Source organism: Suricata suricatta, chromosome 4 (assembly GCF_006229205.1).
Source record: "Suricata suricatta isolate VVHF042 chromosome 4, meerkat_22Aug2017_6uvM2_HiC, whole genome shotgun sequence".
Classification (NCBI taxonomy): Eukaryota; Metazoa; Chordata; class Mammalia; order Carnivora; family Herpestidae; genus Suricata; species Suricata suricatta.
Genome location: NC_043703.1, coordinates 132,834,287 through 132,854,083, shown reverse-complemented (window position 1 = coordinate 132,854,083; position 19,797 = coordinate 132,834,287).

Genomic DNA, 19,797 nt, shown 5'->3' with positions numbered 1-19,797 from the left:
TCAGCTCTATATAATTTGTCTTGAACTACTTCAAGAAGAATATGAGGGAAAAGGTTCAAGCAACAGCAAATGAGATTGAGTTTAGACATTTGGAAGACAAAGTGTATTATTAAACTCCGGGGCTTACTCACTCTGGTAAGAATTGTTATGAAATTGGGGCTCAGCCTGGATGGCTCACTCATTAAGTACCCGACTTCAGCTCAGGTCATGATCTCACAGTTCATGGGTCCAAGCCCTGCGCTGGGCTCTGTGCTGACAGCTCAGAGTCTAGATCCTGCTTCAGATCTGAGTCTCCTTCTCTCTCTGCTCCTCTTCCTCCCCCTTTCTGTCTCTGTCTCTCTCAAAAATAAATAAATAAATAAATAAATAAATATTTTAAAAAAGAATTGTTAGAAAGTTACTTTTATTGGAGTTTTTTTTAAATAATAAATATTTATACCTTAAAGATTATAAGCTTAATTACCTTTTAATTCCATTATCTATTTATGTCTCTTTGGATGAGAATGCTAAGGAATTAAATTTAAGCTTCATAGAAGGCTCTGTGTGTATGTAACTCTCTCCTAAAGAAAGCATAACATAGAAAAACACCAAATTAGATACATATGTTATGGCTCTCTACCACATTAATTAGCCTTCAAAAAACTTTTTTAATGTTTAGTTTTGAAAGAGACAGAACATGAGCAAGGAAGGGGCAGAGAGAAAGGGAGACACAGAATCCAAAGCAGATTCCAGGCTCTGAGCTGTCAGCACAGAGCCCAACCCAGGGCTTGAACTCATGAGCTATGAGATCATGACCTGAGCCCATGACCCGAGTCAAAGTCAGACACTTAACCAACTGAGCCACTCAGGTTCCTAACTGGGCTTTTGACAGAAAGCCCCTGATTGGCTTTTTGAAAGAAACTTAACCTCTCTAAAAACAGTTTGCTTCTAATGTAAGGACATGAGTATGAACAATACAATCTTTCTGGTTCTTTCAATAATCTATGCTTTTATTTATTTGGTAAAAATAAAACATTTGTAAAATACATGCATTAGAGTTGGTTGCTTCTAATACAGCACAGACTTAATATTTTTCCAGGTTACTAATATATTGTTCTATCAATATGTAGTGAAGAACTCATCTTTTCCTCACTCATTTAAAATGTCATGATAATTAACTAATGTATATTTATAAGTTTATCAACTTCTGGCCCTTTTATTATTTATCAATGAATCCATTCATTTACTGAAGAACTATTTTTTGAGCACCTACTATGTGTCAGTCACTGCACTAAGTACTGATTTAACTGTCAGTGACTGAAGCAGCATCATAGTGTTGGAACTATTATATAGCACATTTAAATGGAAGAACAAATTCTCCTTAATTATATTCCATTTTCTATATTTTACTGGCTATGTGTGTTGGTCGTTTAGTGGTGAGCATAGCTGCCTCCCAATATTTTACTGGTTTGTCTCATCTATTTATTACTCCAAATCAAGAATCATCTTGTCAATTTTCAAAATTCCATTTGACGTCTTATTTGGATTTCAGGTAGTGTTCTTAATTTCCTAAAATACTTGAACAAATTACTCATTCTCTTCCCTTCAAAGTAGGGACTATTTGTGGAAATTTTAGAATATATTTTCGCTTACATTAGGAAGGTGTGTATTAGATCTGAATTCCCTTTTCCGGTATTTTCAAAATTATATGGTGTTTAGCTATACAACATTGGTATGAGGTTGTAACAATTCCTGAGTTACAGTTGAAAATGAGCTTCATTCTCTGTAATTGATTCATTTGTTTTCATTTCAAGATGACTGAGTAAGGTTTAGGTAATTATACATTTACTTGACCATCTTTCCTGGGAGTTCATTTGCATTCTCAGACAGGTATGTATAGCACAGACTCTGGTAGTTTATCAAAATTTCATTTTCTCTTCTTCTTGTGCCCCATCTAGACTACCTTTCCCAGCTTCTCTCCCAAGTAACTGAGTCAGGCCAGTGGAATGTGAACAGAAGCAGTGTATGTAATTTTTAGGCAACAGCACTTAAAGCGTGTTACTCACTTTTCAATACCTTTTGCATTCTGCTGCCCCTGGGATGTAGGCTATGACAACACCCTTGGTAAGCTGGACTATGAAAGGAACACTGAGTCACAACAAGAAGACCCACTTATCTATTCTTTCATGAGAAGAAAACAAACTCCTATACTCTCTATGCACCAGGCTAGTTTTCTTTTTAAATCACACACCAGCCTGCCTTAATGCCACTTTCTAATTTTCTTACTTGGTTTAACTCCTGGCTGTGTGGTTTCTATTACAAATAAAACTTATGTAAACATTTATAGATAAATCATCATTCAAAACTCCATGAACAGTGTTCTTTCTACACTGAGAATTAGAATATAATGTAGTGTCTTAGATTGGGCTGCCTAGAATCAGGTTCTGAGATGGGGAATTGTGTCCAGAGGGCTTACGGGAAGGAACACCTGTAAGGAAGTGAGAAAGGCAGGGGTGGGCACTGAGGGAAGCCAACCCACAATGTGGCAGCAACTACCTCCCTTAGTCTAGGTCCGATAAGGACTGCTAGAGTTGGGATGGCCCTTTGGCTTTATCCCAAATTGAGGCACAGGAACCAGGCCTTTGTATTTCTACATGAGCCACTATTCATGAGCAGCTGCCTGGAGAAGGTTATAACCTTGGGAAAACAGTTTTGTGTGGCCTATGACATATCCCAATGAGGGAAAAAGCTAAGATCTGTCAGTATCTGCTATTCTTAGCAGTTAGCATATTGACACTTGAAAACAGGTTGGGGGAGGAAAGGAGAAACCCAGGACAGGAGGTACTAGATCCCACAGTATCCAGTACATGTAGGCATGTAGACAATAATCTATTGCATGATTCTTTTTAAGAGTCCAAATTGAGTAATTTAATAAAAATAAATGAAGGGCGCCTGGTTGGCTCAGTCAGAAGAACATACAACTCTTGATCTTGGGGTTATCCGTTTGAGTCCCACACTGGGTAGAGATTACTTAAAAAAATTAATTACTACCCAAGTAAATAAAGCTTTCCTGCTAGAGGGGATTTGATTATGTCATTGTTCTCCGATGTATGGTGTATGTACTGCAGGATATAAGCAATATCCATGGGCCATCCAGAAAAAAAAATGAATGTGTGTGCATAAAATACTTTTATATAGATATTACATAATTAATTGCTAAAGACTACTAAAGCAGTTAATATAAAATAGGCAGGTAGTACATGCATATCATTTATAAATATCTGACTTACCCTCATACCTCGTATTTCATATAGACCCTAAGATGAAGCCAGTCATAACATTGCCATTTTATGTAACATTCGTTAAGAAAAATACACTGTTGGAAAAAATCCTAAGACACGTGTTTTTTGAAAAGAGTCCAGAATAACACTTATATTGGGTACAATAGATGCTTGTTAGTTTGGAACTTCTTGAATCTACTCGAAGTTACACCTATCTTTTCAGCTGTGATCAGTTGCATTACTTGGTGTTTGATAAGAATTTTAAAAGGTAATAACACAGTTTTATTTGCTTGGGAATATCCTGCTTCCTTCAGATATATAATAATTTTGTTGCTTTGCAAGAAAATAGGGGATTGAAGGCATTCTTCCAAAAACAAAGGTTTGCTTCACTCTATCATATCTGTGCTATGCCACGATGCTTTCGTGCCTTGCTCATTACACAGTGTCTTTTTCTTTCAGTGTCCAATTACAAGATAATCATGTTGAAGACTTTTAAATGACAGTTAACTTCAACATGCACAGAGCCATAAAGCACATAACTTGAAATCATTAAACTATCAGTAGCTGTCTCACTGTAATTGTGAAATGCAGTCTGATTTTGGAAATGTTAAAAAGTGAAAGAAAGTTTATTTTAGAATTGATGAAATATGTAGTGTATTACAGTTGTGTATTAATTTTTATTAACTAATTAATATGAACAACATTTTTTTTGTAAAATTATGGCTTATACCGAGAGAGGGGTTATTTTATGAAAATGTTTAATAAATGGTTTTGTTAAATAACAAATTTCTCAAATCATTTAGAGAATTTTTAAAATAAGAACCTGAACAAGATGTAAAATAAGGCAGACTTAACTAATGTGGATTCCTGATGTTATTGAATAACATTTTCCAAAGAATTCTATATATCTTCTTGTGTTTGTATAATTTTGACAGGCTCTCTCTTTATTGCTTGGTTTCATAAGCTTCTCTATCCATTTATTTATTTAATTTTGAAGGAGAGAGAGCATGAGCATGAGTGGGGGGGGGGGGGAGCAGAGAGAGAGGGAGAGAAAAAAAAATCCCAGGCAGGATCAGCACAAAGGGGCTCAAACTCATGTGCCATGAGAGCCTGACCTGAGCTGAAATCAAGAGTTGGACACTTAACTGAATAAGCCACCGGGGCTGGTGCCCCTCTATCCATTTTTTAATAAAACTTTCAGGTCAAAACATATCCATTGTCTATTTTCCTACTTTTTAAAAAAAATTGTTCTGTCCCTCACACATTCTTGATAGCAAATCATATATAAATAAAATATTATTTTGCCCATTTTAAAACATCACTATTATTTAAGACAGAACCTAGTAGCCAAACCTCATATGTGTCAATATTTCCCTTCACTTGAGTTATATTTTTTCTTTTGTCATTGGCTTAATTTTAAAAAGAAAGCACAAAAACGGAAAGAAAAATGTAGAAATGAGAAGAAATTCTTAAGTTTCAATATCTGTAAATTCATGAAACAAATAATGTTTTTAGTTAAAAACAATTTCTGACTGTTCTTAGTATTAAATATGTTAAGTCAAAGTATAAATAACTATAACAGAAATTTCTTAGAGAAGATCTAAATTATTATTGAACTCAAAATTCACTAAAAGAAAACATTTTGCATAACTATCAAGCAGGGAATCTTTCTTCCTAAGAATGTTTAAAGTGGTTCCAAAGCTTGTTAGGAACTCTTTTCCATCATCCTCTCACCGACAATGAAATAAACAACATTGCTCTTCAGCTCGACTGGCACCTTCAAGAACTGGGCTCAGAAATTGTAATTAAAAACAATTTAAAAGACTCATTTCACAGTTTACTCATGGGAAGAAGCACATCTTGTTCCAATTCCACTCCTCAAAAAGCCTCCCACACTATTACTGAGAAGTTTTCGAAGGTCATGATGAAAACAAGCTCCTACCTTGTTTTGTATGTGGTTCGATACTATGGGGTCAGCAAGCAGACTCTGAAATTACATCACCAGCCTCACTTCCCAGAGACAGGCACATGTCAGCATCTGAACTCCAGGGGTGATTTTGGACTCCATCTCTTTGAAAAGTTCTGCCAATATTAAACAGAAATAAATACAGACTCTTAACATGAGTACATGGTTTGGCAATCTAATCTTCCAGCTGCATGGCTATTAATCTCTTCCAAATATATGTCACTTGCCGTTTGGATGCCATCAATAATAATATAATGATTTTAAATGTGGTGTGGAGTAAAAGCATACCAAGCGTTAAACAGCAACCTCAAAAGAAATAGACTAAGTGGAAATGGATTGATTGTCTTTAAAAAAAATCATACCAAACAGAAAAAGCAAAAGCAGCAGCACTAAAACATATATTACCACAATTCTAAGAATCAGTAAACAGAGGTAAATCTGCATATATATATAAGGAGTATTTGGATTTGACAGCACAAGATGTTCATGTCCTAATTTTTCTCTTTTTTTCAGCTTTACTGAGTTTTCCTTTTTCAGCCTTACTGTGGTTTTTATTTTTTTTCGGCTTTACTGAGGTAGAACTGACAAATGAAACTGTAATAAAGTATATGCCATGATAATTTGATACACATTATACATTATGAAAGGATACTGGCCATTGAGTTAATGAATATATCCATCACCTTATATATTTATCTTTTTTTTCTTTTTGGTGAGAAAATTTAGGTTCTACTCTCTTAGTAAGTTTTGATGAAACATTTCAGCATATCAACTATACTCACTGCACTATACTTGTTTTGATTATTTTTAGATCCCAGCTCTACGTGATACCATGGAGTATTTGTCTTTCTATTTATGGTTTATTTCACTTAGCATATGCCCTCCAAGTTCACTTATGTTGTCACAAATGGTAGGATTTCCTTCATTTTAAAGACTGAATAACATTCAATTGTGTGTGTGTGTGTATGTGTGTGTGTGTGTGTACTTTTCTATTCACCTATTGACAGACAGTTAAGTTGGTTCCAGATCTTGGCTATGGGGAATAATGCTGCTGTGTACATGATAGCACAGATACCTCTTTGAGATAGTAATTCAGTTTCCTTTGAATATAGACCCAGAAGTGGGATTTCTGGATCATACAGTAGTTCTATTCTAAGTTCTTGGACAATTTCCCTATAGTATTTCATAGTGACTTTTGCACTTTACATTCCCACCAACAGTGGGAAAGGCAAGCACTTATCTCTTGTCTTTCAGATAACACACATCCCAAAGGTGTGAGGTGGTAACACACTGTGGTTTTAATTTGCATTTCCTTAGTATTAGTGGTGTTGGGCATATTTTCATGTTCCTGTTGGACATTTGTATGTCTTCTTTAGTTGTGTAAGTTCCTTGTGTATTTTGGATATTAACCCCTTATCAGATATAGGCTTTGCAAATACTTTCTCCCATTCCATAAAAGGCCTGGACATTTTGTTGATGGTCTCCTTTGCTGTGCAGAAGGTTTTTAGTTTGACATAGTTCCATTTGTTTATTTTTATTTTTGTTGCCTTTTCATTTGGTGTCAAATTCAAATAATCATTGCCAAGACCAACATCAAGGAACTTACTTACTCCCAATGTTTTCTTTTATGAGTTTTATGGTTTCTGATCTTACATTCAAGTCTTTATTTTTAATTGATAATTCTATATGGGGTAAAATAAAAGTCCAGTTTTGTTTGTTTACATGTGAATATCGTTTCCCAGTATCATTTTTTGAAGAAGTTATCCTTTCTTCATTATATATGCTTGGATCCTTTGCCAAAAATCAATTGACCGTATATATATGAGTTTAACATCTGGGCTCTTTGTTCCTTTTGTGAATCTATGAAATGCTTTTGCTTTGTAATTACTGTAATGCTTAGATAAAATATTTTAAAATTACAGTTTATTACAGAATACCAATGTGAGTCTTTTTAGAGTCATCTTTTTTATACTCTTTTGGCTTCCTGGATCTGGATGTCTGTTTCTTTACCCAATTTAGGGAGATTTTTCAGCCATTATTTCTTTCATTAAGCTTTTTCCCCCTTTTGCTCTCTTTTCTCCTCTTGTGTACTGATGAAGTGTATATTGATCTGCTCATAGTGTTCCATTAGTCCCTTATGCTATCTTCAGTCTTTTTTGCGATTTTTCTTTTTGCTTCTCTGACTGGATGAATGCCACTACCCTGTCCTTGAGTTTGCTAATCTTTTCTTCTTCTTGATCTAGTCTGTTGTTGAACCCTTGTATTGATTATTGATTTTTTTAGTCCAATTATATACTCATTAGTTCTATAATTTCTTTTGGTGCTCTTAAAATATTTTATATCTCTTTGTTGAAATTCCTACTTTGTTTATACATTGTTCTCCTGATCTTGGTGAACATCTCTATGGCCATTATTTTGAACTCTCTATCAGATAAGACCTGTTTTATTAAGATCAATTTCTGCAGATTTATCTTGTTCTTTTGTTGGGAACATGCCCATTTATTTTTTATTCTCTCTATAAACAGGACAGCAGTTTCAGGTTTCAGGGTCCTGATAGAAGATAAGGCCTACCAGTAGTTCAACCACCTTCTTTACTGCAGGCTGATGACTCATGTGCACATTTACCAACAAAACTCAGTAGATTGATTGGAATTGAATTTGCCTTAAAATCATTTCTTAAAAATGGAACAATTAAAAGCTTACAAATGGAAAGGATTATAGGAGGCTCTCTATGGTTTATTTGGGGGTAAATACCACAAGTAAAAAAAGTGTTAGTAGATCCATCCTTATATCATCAACTAAACTGATCTAAAAGATAGAGTACAAGAAACATCTCTTCTTTCAGTTCATGATGTTGTTAGCAGTATGTCGAATACTACCTGTACAAATAGTATCTTTGTTATTGGAAAAGTCCATGTATTAGTTACTCCCTCTTGTACTTTGAGTACAAGAAATGAAACTCCTAGGCTGAAAGACTACAACTATTCAACTTTACCCTAATAAGTGCTACCATTTCCTTTTTTGGCATTTGATTGCCAAATGCTCCATTAAATATCTTATATCATTAACTCACTTAATTCCCATATATATTCTATTACTATTTTTATTTTCTAGATGAGGAGACAAGGCTTATGGTGGACAAAGCAATCTACCTAGTGTCATACAGCCAATAAATGGGAGGTAATTTCAAACCCTTATTTTGTATGGTTCCAAAACTTGTGCTCTCTACCAATATATTATACTTTCCTATCTCATATCATTCATAAGATAAGCATCGTGTGATAGGTCTACAGAAATAATAAGATCAGAAATTACTAAGACTGGCTTTAAAACTTCTAAACAGCTAGGTTCGATGTCACACTTTGTGCATGTCAAAATATGTCCATCTTTGTAGATATAAAGAAAAATCTGTAGACCAGCTTATTAGCATTGTATTAAACTACTTCTGAGGACTTTCCAAATGTATTCAAATAGCTCTTAGTCTCTCAGCTGTCAAACAAATACAAATAGAATTATTATCAACTCTCTATAGCAATGTAAGTATCTTTATGTGTGTTCATTACTTTACATTTGCTCCCACAGTGCATTTTGGTTCAGTCTACTGACTGTCCCTCTGAACATCTTTCATGGAGTATTTCTCTAATCTTGAAAGCAAGTAAAGGAGGCTGAGCCATAAGCAATATAATTAATTTTTTCTATTTAATGTCTCTATATTATAGAACCTCTAAACAGGTCAACATCTGTCCTGGACAGAAAATATATCTGTATAGTTTTGTGCAGCTGTGAAAGCAGAATAAACATTAATTTGACTACAGAATTCACGCTGTTTCGGAAAGGCCCCAAGTCCATGGGGCACATTCTAATGCTGATGTGCATGAAGAGATTTTGAAGGCCCAGTGGAGTTTCTTCTGCTCTTTTTATTCTGTTTCTAGACATACCAGGAAACAAGAGTGAAATACGTCTTCCCATTGTTGAATTCAGGAAGTCCATAGGGCCGTATGATTGACTTAATCAAATGTTAGGATTAAAATACAAACAAATAGATGTTTAAATAAAAAAATAAGGAAAATATAAATATATACATTTATAAATAAATAAATATATTTATATATAATATAAATATGAAAAAATAATGAAAGCTGAATCCTTCAATGTAAGATCTTGTTGAAGGTGTTAATGTTTCCAGAGCAGATTGATTCATCATGATCATGTGATGTGTACCATGGCATTAATTGTTAAAAAAAAACCCAAGATAGATAATAAGAAATGAAATGCAATGGGATATGTAATAGTCTCCAAACTAAGGAGCTATCATATATTCAGTCCCATTTTCTTTCTTAAATCACCATGTAGATATGAGAAAATCATTTTGCCTTCGTTTCTTTCCTATGGGAGAATACAAGCACATGAGGAAAATGAGGGGAGAGGATGACTCATGGAAATAGTCACAAAGCCTTTGGACAGCTAAATAGTTCTAATATGAAAAAAAATCATGATAAACCTACATTTTAGTAGATTATAAACCTTTGAAAAATTTGCTTCAGATCAGAACAAAGAGTAGGTTCAAATCAATACAAGAGAAAATTGTCTTGGTAATGATGGAGCTATTAGAAAAGTCTCTATTCCCTGGTGGCCAAAGTGGTAAGAACTGTAACATGAAAATGCATGTATGCATGAGCTACAGCCACATCAAACCACTTGCATTTTCCTAATTAAAAATGTTCCCTTTCCACTGAAGACCCTTTGTTATTTTCTACTTAGACTGACTCTGGTATCATCTTCTCAGCAAAGTTTCACGGGATACCCTGGGAGTTGCGATATTCTCTTTAGTGTTTCTGGAACTCTCTTTGTGCCTGTCTCTTGTAATTCATCCTACTCCAAACACGAAACTGTGAATTTTGTTTCTCTGTTCACTTCATCAGACTGAGAATTCCCTGGGGCTCAAAATTTTGTTTTGATTATTTTCATTCCTAGCACCGAGCACCATTCTTAATGCATGACAGGTAGTGATGAAAAACGAGATGGAAGGAAGGAGAGAGAGGGAGGGGAGGGAGGAACAGGAAATGAAATGGAAGAAATAAACATCGTAAAAAGGTCTCAGATGAGTGATAAAGAGTAACCTTAATCACAGATTTTTTTAAATAGGTATAGTCCTTCTTTTAAAATAAAAGGAGAGAATTATCCAGTGGAAACCTCCTTCTTTAGGCTTTGCTTCAGGCAGAAAATGCAAAGATTACATAAAGGGAATATAGTAATTTTATTGCAAAATTATTGAGTCCTATATGTGAAAATGCCCAATCTTCCAACAAGTATGTGGTAGATCAGCTTATCTCTTAAGTGTAATACAGAAGATGTATGTAACACATGTGTTACATATTATGTAAAAAAAAATTGTAGTGCTTTTCATTTAAAGCATCTATATTAAACATCCAAGGCAAAGAAATAAAAACATAACGGAAAAATAATATATGTATACACAGACATTTGATAGATCTACCCTCATATGCATGTACATATGGATTAGTATAGCATATATTTGAATGACAGGTTTGGTATTAGTATGAATCAAGATAGTTTATTAGGCATGAGGTTTTAGTCTATGTGTGTATACATGTATATACACATTCCTATGATATAATAACATAGATGGGGGAACACATTTTTGTTGAAGTAGGAACTGTAAAAGAATAGCAATATACTATCACGCTACTTTTACATTTAAAGTACTTGAGATAATAGTTGTTTCTCATAACAGAGATACTAACAATGTCAAATAATTTCCCCTATTTTTATAACTCAAAAACAGAGAAAATAATTAGAATCAATTATTGTTTAGGAGGAAATAAAGCCCATCTCAAGCTAACTGTGGGAAAGAAGAAACAAAGTCATAAATGTGCTGCTTAATTACAGGTTTTGACACTTTTCAGCTGAACTTCAGTATTTTGAGGACATCACTGAGATATCTGTGCCAAAAAAGGGTTTTTATAGTTTATGTTTATTTATTTTTGAGATAGAGATAGAGCACAAGCAGAGGCAGAGAGACAGGGAGGCACAGAATCCAAAGCAGGCCTCACACTCTGAGCTGTCAGCACAGAGCCTGATGCAGGGCTCAAACCCACAAACTGTGAGATCGTGACCTGAGACAAAGTCAATGCTTAACCGACTGAGCTCCCCAGGTGCCCCAGTACCCAAAATTTTATTCTCTTTTTTGAGGAATCAAAATGATGAACTTGATTTATTTTTGTAATTGCAAATTGTTCTCTGAAAGAGCTCCTTTAGCTTGTACCATAAAGTAGAAAATTTTGAAATAATATATATTTATGGCTAAACTCTTAAGTTTACATTTTTGACACATTTTGAGTTAATATTTATGTATGATGTGAACTCCATTCTTTTGCATCTGGATACATTTGTCTTAGTACAAAAAAAAAATCTATTCTTTCCCATTGAATGGTCTTGGTACCTTTACTGAAGATCGGTTGATCTTAGAAAAGAGGATTTATTTTTTGTCTAATTAGATCATATATTCCTAACTGCTTGTGTTATAGGAGAATAGTTTCAAGGGAAATTTACTAATAAACATTCTAAGTAACAACTGGTGATAGACCAATAGAAAAATCAGTCACAAAAGTGTTTTAAAAAAACACAGCTCTAACTATTGTACTTTGGTGACTTATTCTAGGAGAAGTTAATTTTGTAAGGGCAGTAGACAATTAGGGATGGACATAATGCAGATTTGTGCTCTTGACCAAAAAACATATATTTCTTTAAAACTAAAAATTTAATATGTCTGTAAACTAACAGTAATGTGATCATATTCAAAATTTTGACCCTCAAGCAAAGGATATCTTCCCTGAGAGTATGTAAGCAACTCGTGTAATTTCAACTGACAGTAAAATTACAACAGCACAGATCTCTGTCAACAATGTCATGAATGCTATACATGTGAAGGTCAGAACACAAAATACAAGGTGACAAATTAACTGAGACCATCTTGATAAATATGTTCCACCATACTTCACTAAAATCTGAACACTCATTAGACTGCTGCTAAAATTAAATTAGAACCAATAAGCAAAATCTGAATCTGTTTCCTCAAAAGAAGGCACAGAACTATTTTTTATGAATTAATCAATTTAATGTGTGTGAATTTGCTTTTCTTTTTATTTTCTAAATTCTTCAACTGTGGTTAACATCAAAGAGAAATGAAACTTCTATTCTCCTTAATCAGAAAATCAGGGAAGTAACCTTAACTGCTCTCTGGAATAATAGTGGATGGTGGGAATGTGTGTGTGTGTGTGTGTGTGTGTGTGTGTGTGTGTGTGTGTGTTGTGTTGTGTTTTAATTGTTATCATTATTGGTGAGTAATCAAGACTGGTTGAATAGGAAAACAGAGACTCGTATTTGTTTGTATGTATTTATATGCATGTGGTCATAAGCCAAGAAAAACTCAGTAACAAGTGATTAAATTGGAAACTGCATCTCCTAATGGAGATTCAAATATTTATTAAGAAAATTGAGAGGATTTTAAAACTAGTATATATTATTTAGGTGTAATATGGACACGCTCATTATCTTAAGTACTTCTAGTCAGCATTAATGAATGTATTCACTGAACACCTACAGAAATAATACCTCTGTCCGATTTACTTGGATGAAGTAACTATTCATTAATCAAAAATTGATGCTTTCTCATTGGTAGGTAGAACTGGTAGTTAATAAAGTGAAAAAGGCAACACTGCCAACAAAATGTCTTCCCATATTAAATCTGGCAACTCAAATTGCTATCTACATCCTGAGATAGTTTGAAGAGAAAAAACACAGGTGTTGTTCTTCTGAAGTTACTTTTTTCTATTTTATTCTGAGAGAGAACCTAGTGACACAATTCTTAGCAAGAACTGAGTGAGCTGAAGTCAAAACAACTACCCAATTATTTAAAAATCTAAAGTTCTTAAATATTCTTACACTTTTAAGAGGAAAATGTCATTTCTTCTATTCCATGTCTGAAGTGATCCTTCACTTAATCTAACACCGAAGCCTGTGGTTTTTGATGTGAATATCAACAATCGTAACACTGACTTTAAGCTTTGTGGCTTGAACTTGCCTTCTTTTAAAAAAATTATTTATTTTGAGTGAGAAAGAGAGAGAAAAAAGAAAGGGAGAGAACATGAGTAGGGGAGGGGCAGAGAGATTGGGAGACATGAGGATCCGTAGCAGGCTCTGCCCTGACAGCAGAGAGCCCAATGCGGGGCTCGAACTCACAAACAGTGCGATTATGAACTGAGCCAAAGTCAGGCACCCCTGAAATTGTCTTCTTAATTTCATTCCAGATATTAGAGTTTAGGAACAAAGGAAGTTAGGGTGAGGTGACTAGGAGAGAGAAATTGGGTGATGGAGTAGGCTGACCAATTTAGTCCCTATTGGTCTTCCTGGCAGGCAAGGAATGTTAAAGAAAATTTCTGGAGGTGGTGGTGGAGCTTCTAGGAAAGCTTTATAAGAGGGATGAACTCAGCTGGCATGGAACTTTGGATTTTTCTCTTTGATCTTTGTCTACTCATTCTAGTGGAGTAGACGTAATGCCTATAGAAGCAGCAATCTTCTTGTGATCATGACGGCATATACTAAAAAAAAGTGGCTAAACAGGAAATATGAAACTATGTCCTTGAGCATTTGCAATTACTTTGGAGTTCAACACTTGTGATCATGACAGCATATACTAAAAAAAAAAAAGTGGCTAAACAGGAAATATGAAACTAAGTCCTTGAGCATTTGCAATCACTTTTGGAGTCCAAACTTCTTGTTACTTAAGAAATTAATCTGCTCTCAATTTAAGCAACCAGAGCAGAGCTTTATGTTTCTAGATCTAAATATAATTCTAAATTATATAAGAGATAAAGTGTCTGTCCCCAATATATTTAAAGAATTTATTACAAAGCTTTTGAGATTAACTCTCACTATCATCTCTTTTCTGGTTTGAAGGTAAAAAGTTGCTTTATCTGTTGGTCTTGCCCAATTGAGACATACAAAAATCTTACTGTACTTACTACTCAATAAAGGCCCCAACTCGGAATAAAACAACTGTGAGGAGGCAGTAGAAAGAAGCAACATAGAGTATAGCAAAGTAAGAGTTCCCACAACATCTAACTCTGAAGATCAGTGGGACTGAAATCTGGGACAGCTCAAGGGTGCCTGGAAACTAAGTCCTCGCCCTTAAAGAGCCAGCACACTAAAAAACTCGGCCCTAGACACAGTATGAAAGCAGTAGTTTAAAAAAACATTTAGGATAGACAAGAAGGTGATTTATTGACTAATCTTAAACTGTATGCTAGAGGAGCAGGGATATGCAAGAGATTTCTCCCAAAACAAAAGTGCTGGCACGTGCCGTTTTCTTGCTCTCCCCCAGCCCAGATAACTGGATGTTTGTTGGAGCCATTTTTAATAATTTCCGTCTACCTTGTTAGCACCATATGACCCACCCCACCCAACATGCCCACCTCAGCAGACATCGCCCCCACAGTGGCTCTTGCACCCCCATACCTGGCAGGTAGCCCCAGCTAGTGACTCTCCAGAGTGACTCTTGCCCTGAGGGGAGAGACAGATAACCCTGTACATCAGCACACCTACAGGTGCTGTAGTCAGGCCTATTCGCTGGCAGTGCAGGTTGCAAGCCACGCCCTTTGGTGTGCCTGCATCTGTGGCAGACACTAACTGCAGACAGCGAGACTGAGTGCCGGCAACGCCCACCAGCAAGCCCATCACAGCTGCCACCAGACCTCTGAACAGTGGGGAGAAAACTCTGCCCAGCGTGTTCACAGAAGGCAAAGATCATTGGAGCTGGCTTGGCTGAGGGCCAGCCCCACCTACCAGTGTGCCCATAGCGATTACAGCTCAGCTACCACAGGAGCGTACACAGAACCCACACAGGGGACATTCTTGGAGCAGAAGTTTTGGTGATGGCAGGGATGGAGGCACATTATAGGCACACAAGGCCACTACTTTCAAGACAGGAGACACAACTGACCTACCCAATGATATTTAGAAACAAAGAGTGAGACAAAATGAGGAGATATGTGTATCTCAAATGAAAGAACAAGACAAAACCACAGGAAAACAGCTAGATGATATGGAGATAAGTAATATGCCTGATACATAGTTAAATATTCACTGGACTGGAATAAAGAGTGAGAACTTCACTGAAGAACTTCAATGAAGAGATAAAAAGTATAAAAAAGAACCGGTCAGAGCTGAAGAATACAATAACTAAAATGAAAAATACACTAGAGGGAATCAACAGCAAATTAGAAGATGTAAAAGAACAGATCAGTGTTCTGGAAAACAGGGTAATGGAAAGCAATCAAGTGGAACAGCAAAAAGAAAAAAAGAATAGTAAAAATTTTGAATAAGTTAAGGGAACTCTATGACATCATCAAGCATGATAACATTCACATTATAAGGATTCCAGATGGATAAGACCAAGACAAATACTGCATGATTTTATTTATGTGTAGTACTTAGAAAACAAACAAACAGACCCTTAAATATAAAGAACAAACTTGGGATTACACAGAAAGACCTAGCACTTCCATATTAGATTATTTTTCTGGATATGGGGAGAAACATTTTTTGTCCGTTCCTCTGAGATGGCAGATGAGATGGCGTTTTGGTCTGCTCTTCATGTGACGGCAAAATGAAGATGAAAAGGGATTTGTAACTTCAAGTTACTTTCCTTTCTCTCTTTCTTTATCCCACTCCCCACCTTCACTTTCAGTTCCCCTGTCTTTAGGATTTTTATATTTTCTGTCTCTTTTCTCTCCCTTCCCCAATTCTGAAATCAGGTCAAAGATCAATGTAGAATTTGGACCTGCTGGAAGGTCTTTACCAAGAGCTCCTCAGTTAATGGGGAAAACAGAATATCAATAATGTATGAAACAAGCACATACATGTGTTATAAACTAACATGACTTCTTATAGCATCACAATAATACCACAGAGTTTCCAGTATTAGCCATCCATTTGTAGCTTCCTGTCTAAATTTCTGAGGCCTAGTTCTTCCAAGTGGTACAACTGATGCAAGGAAACAAACGGAAACATGATTTCAACCATAATTGAACATTACAATTTCCTGGGGATGCTTCTTTAAAAAAATGATGTCTGAGTCCCCAGTCTAGACCAATTTTTTCTGGTCAAAAGCATTTTGTTGATTATAATATCAATTAACAGAAACATTTCGCAGAGATACTGTACAAATAAAGGAATGAATCCCTGTGCAAAAAAATCTGAGAATATTTTTTAATCGTGGTACAAGTCCGTAGTCTGGTTTAAAGCTTTTATAAGAGCTTTACTCGTCTATGTTCGCCTTTCCCACAGTCAGACTACTGATATTCAGAGTCAGTTGGCTACAAGTTTGTAGAAACTACAGTAGGTGAAAAAAATAATCAGCCTTAAAAGCCTACTTTTAGGGTATGTGGATGCCTTTGGATAAGAATCTGCAAGCCCAAGTGTTCAAATGCTTCTTTGAAAACAACAGCATAGAGCACAATTGTGTAAAAGACAGAAAAGGCTTGAAATACAGTATTTATTTTTTAACTATACCAATTTTTATATGCTTTTTCAGATGGATTTCACAAGCAGATAAGGTTGAGAACCACTGAGACAGAAAGAAGCTAAGAAGGCAGTTACTGGAATTCGTGGCATTGGACTAAATTAGGAGTACAGCTAATTATAGGTTTTGGAGTGTTAGACCACTTACCTACTAATAAGTGTTTCCTGTCATGGTCTGCTTAAAAATCATCCATTACTTCTAAGATGATAAAATTTCTAAGAATCATTTTCTAGTCTCTTTATTCTCCCATAGGGAATTTATGATTCATCCATTTGGCATTGTTTCTTGTCTTATCCACAGTCCCCACTATACTATTAGCTCCTGGAGAGCATGGACAGTAACTTCTTAACTCTGTATGCCTGGCTATAGACCAATGCCAGACACAACTAAGGAACTTAAAATAAATCCAGAACTGTGTGAGTTTCTACGGTCATTTCAGTTAGTCAATAAGCCACTCTGAAATGAGGCTTTTTAATACGTTTTCATGGACAACTGTCAACTTAAAGATAGATTTACTCATTCAACATTTATTATGTCTGCTCCTACAAAGCAGACATCATGCTAAGACCCAAGGACACACTATGAAGAGGATATTAGCTGCTTTTGGGGATCTCATATTTTAGTACATGTCACTAATACATATTGGAAAGCATGCACAGAGGTGTGAAAAATATGCATTGGTTCAGCATAAGAAATATTAAATATAGACACTAGATTAACTGTTTCTCATTTATCCTTACGTATCACGCAATACAGTAATAAAGATATTGTCAAACATATGTCAGATTAACTATGTTGTAAGCACTATGTAATTAGAACACCCATCTCTGTTAACATGTTTTTAGTGTTTTATTTCCCATATATCATGCCTGTCTGCTAACAAATTGATTTACTACTTATTCCTGGGGACCCTTCCTTAATTTACACAGGGAATTTTACCCCTTACTTAAGAAAGGATATTTCAGAGAGGTTAAAAAATAAGAAAGATGAATTAAATGAATTACCGCAGAAAGAAAGATATGGAATTTGATGATAGTTTAAAAATGTGGTTAAAAAAACATAGATGTGGAAAAATTGGGCATACAGGACAGGAATCTTGTTCATGTATACAGTGTATGTCAATTATTTACAGGGACACCATGTACTATTTTTAAAAAGGAATATTAGGGGCACCTGGGTGGCTGAGTGGATTGGACATCTGACTTTGGCTCTGGTCATGATCTTGTGATTCATGGGTTCAAGCCCTGCATCAGACTCTGTGCTGACAGCTCAGACCCTGGAGCCTGCTCCAGATTCTGTGTCTCCATCTTTGTATCTGCCCTTACTTCACTCATATTCTCTCTCTCTCTCTGTCTAAAATAAACAATAAATAAACTTTTTTAAAAGGAATATTAAAGGGAAAATATTCTCCTTCCATCATGAATTATTCCTTTTTCCCCTCTTTTTTGCCAGTATGCTGTAAACAGAGCTTACAGTGATGATGGCACTGACTGAGTTATGGAAAAAGTGAAAGAGTGGCTAAATGTAATACTAAAATAGTAAAATAGATTTAACAAACATGGCTAAATATCCAATTGTCCTTAGCAATAAAATAGTTTATAGCTACCCAGAGCCATACTATGTTTAACACTTCAATAAATGTGGACAGAATCATCTGAGGCAAACAAGTAAAAAAAAAAAAAAAAAAAAAAAGTCCTCTAATATTCCATGACTAGGAATGTATCTATGGATAAAATACTGTGTGTTTTAGTTTTCAAAGTTGTGTCAATTTCCCCAACTCTTTGGGCTCTGCATCTCACAGAATCAAAGTTCTGGATTAATGGAAGATATAGGACAAAAGGGACTCTGGGCACCACAGCAGTAGAGGACAATCCAAAGACAAATGTGCTTCTCTGAGCAAGGATCAGATCTCTCCCCAGAGGGAAAGCTGACCTCTTGCAGTAAGACTGACAGCTATATTAGTTATATTAGTTGCTTGCTGCACTTTTGCAGATCAAAATCATGAACCAAACAGTCTAAAATAAACCAACCCAAGCTGCCACTCTGTGCCTTCCCAGGACTGCTTTTGATTGAAATAAATTTCTTAAAAAGAAAAAAGCAATGCATAATATAAATGTCTCTGTCAGTGCTATTGACAGTAGAGCTCTAAAATTTGGGCTTGTTCTGGGTCTGGCATCTTTCAAAACGTATACAAAAGAATACAAAAGTGAACATGCAGGGTTCAGTTTCACTTTGAGCAATATAATTGACTCTGTGGGAATCATGAAAGCAAAATCAGAAAGAGATGAAGGTTTGGGATAGCCTGAGAGGCTTGCCTAGCCTTCTGTCGATTAGTATGCTTTTCATTTTCTGAAATATAACCTAGGGCTTTATAACCAACTTGCATTTGCTTCCATTGAAATATGCTCTTGTCACTATGAAATGTATTTCCAATTCCCAAACAGAATTTGCTGGACAGTAGGACAATTACATTCTGAAGCAACCTATACATTTGACATGTCATAAGTTAAAAGAGACATGTTTTTTCCCTCTTGTGTTAAAACAGAATTGAAGCAAAATATGACCAAAGGCTTATAGATAGCAACAAGGAAGTGCCTGGTCAAACTTTTGTTTGTCCCACAAAATCCATTTTAGGAAAAATAAATCAGAAATTACTTTCTTTCACAATAGAGATATGTTGCTTTGTGGAATTGATTCCTAAGACAACAGTGGAGCACAAAATGGATTCTGTAATACACATTTAATGGATATAGATTTCCTGACCAAGGAGGTGGACTCAACAAACGTCATCAAGTGACACGGGCTCAGATCTTAGTTTGCTAGTCTCTAAGAAACCGGCTTGTAAGTGTGAAGCTTTATGAGAAACTGGACAAACACTACCTCAGTCAGCTGCTCAAAGTTACATCGGCAGTTAATAAGTCATATTGATAATATAGTCCTTTGATATGACCTGATAAGAACAGCACTTT